We start from the raw sequence: 6562 nt of genomic DNA, 5'->3' as shown, positions 1-6562 counted from the left end.
TGGTGAATATCTGGTCAGTTGTGGATTTTCTAGGTCTAAAGTCACACTGATAAGGTCCAATCAGTTTGTTGACGGTGGGCTTTAGTCTTTCACACAATACGCTCGATAGAACCTTATAGGCGATATTTATTAGGCTTATCCCACGGTAAGCTGTGTACAAATGCAATTATGAACAAAAAAAAAAAAAAAACATAATTAATGATCTACATTAAATTGCGCTAAAAGTAAAAAGCTAATTGTTTATAGCGAATGATGTGAGAGCGAAAACGCTCAAAAAATTATTAATATTTCAAGAAAAGCGCACAAGTTATTTGTAAAAGTTATCTGGATATAATTATACCTATTCCTAAAATTGAAGATAGCCTTTTTCGATATTTGAGTTTTTAATGGTAAAATGGTTTGTAAGTATTTACGATGTGAATGGCACATGGTTCTTAATCGGAAAAATGTTTGTTGTTAAATTCAACCAATTTAAAAATGTATCGTTTGAAGACACAAGCAGAGCTTCATAAAAAGTTATTGGCACTAAGAGTTCAGCTCAATATTTTTAATATTTATAATTTAATATTATATTTAGAAATTATTAAATTCTTTATTAATTTTACAGCATTTAAGCGGGTCAAAGTTCGCAACTGAACTCACGCCGATAAAGTTGAGTATACGCCGTGTTATTATAAACTAATATTAACAAGTATGTAGCCTCAGAGTTTCGCCAATCGGCTGGAAACTAAATTAATTCGTATGGCGTACGAAGAAAACTGATGCTAATTCGCCACAATTTGGTAGTTGCCTATCATAACTAATGCTATGCCCCTACGTGTATACTCGTACGTGTGCACTGTGGGCGTCAAATATTTTTATACTCTCGCAACAAATGTTGCTAAAGAGAGTATTACTGTTTTGTTTACATAACGGTTGTTTGTAACACCTAAAACTAAACGAGTTAGATATAGAGTCATATGTACCAAAGTGATCAGGGTGAAGAGGGGAGTTCAAATCCGAATGTCTGTCTGTCCGTCATATGGACGTATTTGGATGTAATTTTTTTGAAGGAAGTGGGCGTGGCCCCGCCCCCTACTAAGTTTTTTATTCATATCTCGCAAACCAATAGAGCTATATAAACCGAACTTTCTGCAGTTGTTTTTTTTAGCCATTTCCTTATACAGTCCAAAAATGAAAGAAATCGGATAATAACCACGCCCCCCTCCCATACAAAGGTTAGGTTGAAAATTAATAAAAGTGGGTTAGCCCACTAACCAATAACGTCAGAAACACTAAATTTCACATAGGAAATGGCAGATAGAAGCTACACTCAGATTTTTTTTACAAAATTGAAAATGGGCGTGGCGTCGCCCACTTAGGGGTCAAAAACCATATCTCAGGAACTACTTGACCGATTTCAATGAAACTTGGTTTGTAATAGTTTCCTTACATCCCAATGATATGTTGTGAAAATAGGCCAAGTCGGTTCACAACCACGCCTACTTCCTATATACCAGAACTTTGAAGTCGATCTGAATCGTTTACTTTACAATATATAAAGTAAGCACTAGTGAAGATATCGGTGCATATACTACGTTTATAGTGTGGCAGCCCCATTCTAAAAATCGCCAAAATCGGACCATATATTTTCAAGGCCCCATATATCGAACATGAGGACCTCGGTGCTTCAAACCTAATATTATGGTTTCCAACTTTCCATGGACTTTATATAATATATATGACGAATATGTGGGTCAAATTGTGTATTATACAACATTAATTAAGTTAAATAAATAAATTGCGAGAATATAAAATGTTCGGTTACACCCGAACTTAGCTCTTCCTTACTTGTTTTAATATATGTCGCGTCTAGTTGCCATTAATTCATATTTTGTATGAGAAAATCGTCAACAATTCAAAAGTAGAGACAAATTTTCACTTCATTTAACAGAAATGTAAAGCCTCCAACATAATATGCTATGTACATGTAATATATATGTTACTACATATCTGTCTTTACTATTACTGTATTCTATGCCTACCGGCTTCTTCTAAATAATGGATGTCATTTGTTACATAAGATGGCTCTGTCACATATATTTCATGCATAAGTGCTGTTCTTATTATGACAAATTTGCAACAGTAGTGACCCTTATCAACCCATATTTGATAGCATGGTAGGAAAGTTTCATTTTTTATATTTTTTAATATCTTTAAACCTTCAACTCATCGGCAAAAGTTATAATTTAAATGTTTTTCATCAAAAGTTCGGCGAACTGAAGTTCTGGGTTGGATTATTTGCTATTTGTGTATACTTATTTGCATGGGGAAGCGGTACCACACATAAATTGTTATTTCTAATAAAGTTTTGCAATGTTGGACGCCTATTCTTTTTAAATATTCACTAAATTTTAAGTATTTATGTGTGTATAAGCAATTGATTTTATTAAAATGCAAGTTTGCGTAAATATTATAATTACATGATTTATTAATTTTACAATGACGAGTGTAACAGATGCTCTTATATAATAATTGTAATAATAGTGAATGGAAAATCGATCCAGAAATTATCCCAGCTTCCATATACTATGTACACATAATAATTTCCGTTATTCTATTTGACTTATAATTTTTATGCAGAATATACGGTGGAAATTTGTGTTATCATAACAGAAATACATAAATAACTTAGTCCTTCCTTACTTCTTTAACTTTAAAGCTTATAAAAATATTAGTAAAATGAAAAGGATTCGTTCTTAAATAACTAAAAAACCTTGAACAATGTGCACACAATTTGCACTTTTCCGCATAGCTCGTAATTTCATATGCGGTCAAGTTTTCATAAAACAAATTTTATTTGCGTCGCTCAAGGTCAATTGTTATTAAGTGTGTTCAGTAAGAGGAAATTTTTTGTTTTATATGAGTGGAAGGGTATATACGAGGGCTGCTATATATATTTCTGGCCTAGGCAACACTATGTGTTGCCAGGTGCAATCTGACATTTCCATTGCAAAGTTTGACATTTTTTAGCATAACATCACTCAGAACGTCATTTAATCGTGAATTGTTTTATTTACAGGGAATTAAAAAATTCATCTCGGCCAAAAAATGGAATTAACTCGTGAACGTTTTCGTGCGATCATTTTTCACAACTTTCGACGTGGATTATCGCGACAAGAGTGCATCGAAAATCAAAAAAAGTGCTTCGAAAATTGGTTTGAGCGCATGCAAAAGTGTATAAATCTTGATGGAGAATATTTTGAAAAACAATAAAACCATTTTCGTTGATAAATATTCCTATTTTCATTATTAGGCCAGAAATATATATAGCAGCCCTCGTATAGTGTGAAGAAATAAGGAATGACTGCCACAGAGAATTGCCTGACATAAACACAAAAAAAAACAATTCAATAATGTAGCAATATATTATGTATATGAAGAATTCTACAATTGTAACGCAGTACATGGAGAAATTGCCAAAACTGTTATATGGGTTAATAATAGAGTTTCCAAAGAAGATACTCCTGAAGAATTCCAGTTAGGATGTAGGTGGTATAAATGGTTGAATCTTTTCTGTGGCTAAATATATTACATATGTAAAACTTACAACATCATCGGGTTTTCCATAAAGTAGCTATAGCTAATTGTATATTGATTTTGCTGTCATTATAATATGGCCACTAATTATAGACACGGTATAAATGCATTCGAATGTTCAGAGATTAGAAATAAGCTGAAAAGGAGCCACATTTAAAAATCATTTTGTCATTACATAACAAAATATTTACGTGTCATAAACGTTAGGTTCATAATATACAAATGTCTCTAAAATATCTGTGCATGCAGGAAGAGAAAAGAAAGCCACCAGGTTATTTATTTTCCAATGCGCCAATTCACCACAAAGTACCAATATCTTTAATCGGTTCATAATTATTATTTAACATAAATTGCAATTCCATAACAAACCAAAATAGAAAAAAAAAAACTGAATAGAAAACAAAAAACAACAGTTTAATAGGTCAACAACAAATTTTAAATTACCACAAAGTCATTTGTTGAACAGCTGTGCGTTTAACATCCGGCAAACCGTAGGAAGCAAGTGAAAGTATGAAAGTTGGAGGGAATATTTTAAGCTTTCTGTTCAGCAAACTGTTCTTTTATTCATGTCTTGTTCCATACCAACTGGGTAAGATAGGCAAATATGGAAATAATGGAGCATTCTGTTATTCACATTGCGACATAAAATGCTCATTGAAAACAATAGAAGCTAAGAATAGTCCAAGTAAAGTGGTTGTTTCAAAATAAATGTATATTCATTGTCAAACAATTTTTTTCAACAAAAATATAAGAAATAATATAAGTTTTGCATTTGGTTAAATATTTTTTTATAAACAGCTAAATGGAATTACTATTAAAAACGGAATATTCACATCTATTATAGAAATTATTATTTTAAATAAAATTGATATCGAGAAATTATTTTACTATTCTATAAATATTTTAGCACCCTAATAATATACAAATAAAACAAGCTCTGAGGCTTTGGTATTGAGGTACTATAGCATTCAACAATTACTACTAATTTCAGCTGGTAATTTACTAATATATTTCGTATGGGAGCTAAATACAGGACCTTTTCTGTTTGCGCAACAAACTGTATTACTTTCATAAAGATATAGCGAATTAAATATATTAAGCTGGTTCAAAGTCTATCCACCTGATTTCTCTTCACTGCTTTCGTAATTTCATCTCTGAAATCCCTAAATATGGACTGTTTAAAAGTATGAAGCGATTGCAATTAGCTTTAGTTCAGAGTTGGAGTCATTGTTTGTGTTGTGTCTATTTAGATATTTTCCGACTCCTCTTATATGCAACGAGATAGATATTATTATATTACTATTAGAATTATTGCATGTGTCACAACGTTTGATAAAACTAGTCATTATACTATGAATAACGTTTCCGAACACATTATTAAATAAAATATTACGTATACGCTTCGTATGATTCAGGTACTAGGAGCTACCATATTTCATAAATATTAATTCGCAATTAAGAGTTAAAGTCTTTCAAAAGTGTACAAAAGGAAGTAAACTACTGTGTCCTGTGTGGTTTGAAAAATTTCCATGTCTATTCCTATCACTGTACATTTTTCTGAAATATGGAGTATGAAATGTTAAGAAGAATGATTGATGAAGATTCTATATTGATGAATATTTTCCCATAGAGTTTTACGTGCTAAAAATGTGGATATAGTAAAGATATAACTACATTCTGCAAACCGAAGATTTGTATACGTTACAGCGGGATATCTCACTAGTCCTGTTCACAGTAATGTTGGCGCCTTTAGAAGTGTAAGGGTTCAGCAAACACCTGCAGTTGTACTATTTTGTTTACAATTATCAATTTATCAAAATATCTTTTAATAATTTTATCTGCATGTGTTGGAGTTTTCCAATCATGATCACGATCTTTGCACAACATTTATGTTAAAATTTAATAAGGTCAAGTCGTGAATAGTACCCTCAGATAAATGTATTTACTGAGGCATAGACCAGAAAAGCATTTACAGTGAGAATTTCATTATCATTTAATATTTTCACTTAGAAAAATAGATTTAAATTTACATACATAAAATCCTTACTGAAACTGTATGTAATTACGTATATAAAAACTACATAATATCAATGCATTTCAAAATCACCTGCGTTGGAATGCCATCACTTATCGGTGCTTCTACTTCACCAGGATAGTTGTTGAAATAACTATCTAACGATTGCATGCATTTCTTTCACTTTTCATGACTACAAATTCAAGTATGTGAGTTCACACGTGTAAATAAAAAACGCAAACATACTTTAACGTCCGAGCTGTAAGTCCTTTTAAAATACGCAAACCAATATTTGTACAAACATACATACATATTTCCAAAGTCTATGGAGTTCACATACACTCTCGGCTTAACTTTACTTGCAAGCCTGTGAGTGCAGTCTTTAGTTGACTTATGATACATATAAATAACGAAAGTAAGTGTGTGCGGGAAAATGCCATGCAATACTTTGACTTTCGACTGAGACAATGATTGAGTATTGATTTTATGACTTCTCTTTGAAAGAAACCTCAATAGAATTATGTGGAATTATTTGTATATCTTGAAATCAATTTCTCTTTTAGCTCGTAGACGTCATATTTTCGCTTTCTAAGAAGTTTTTCGTTTCAGTTTCCCTATACTTTGGATAGAATGCTTAGCTGATACTACAATACTTATATTTAAGTATACAATTTGTGTTGTTAGCAGGGCGTTGAGCACTAATTGCCAACATCTATTACAATAAAGGCCAATAAGCTACTGTTATGGCTTAAGATAACACCAAGGACATTAAAGTATTCATTGTATATGATATACATAACACATGATTTCTTGCAGGAAGTTTCAATAATTCTACTTACAGCTAGATAAAGTAAAACCTGAAATGTGAATATGTGTGTAATATTGTAGAACTCAATTGAATAGTGACATTTGACGCGCGATGTACTTGTTCTTTTCTTTACATGTAGTATATATAAGGCTTATGTAGGA

The sequence above is a fragment of the Zeugodacus cucurbitae genome, chromosome 4 (assembly GCF_028554725.1).
Source record: "Zeugodacus cucurbitae isolate PBARC_wt_2022May chromosome 4, idZeuCucr1.2, whole genome shotgun sequence".
In the NCBI taxonomy this organism is placed as follows: Eukaryota; Metazoa; Arthropoda; class Insecta; order Diptera; family Tephritidae; genus Zeugodacus; species Zeugodacus cucurbitae.
This window is presented reverse-complemented; position numbering follows the sequence as displayed.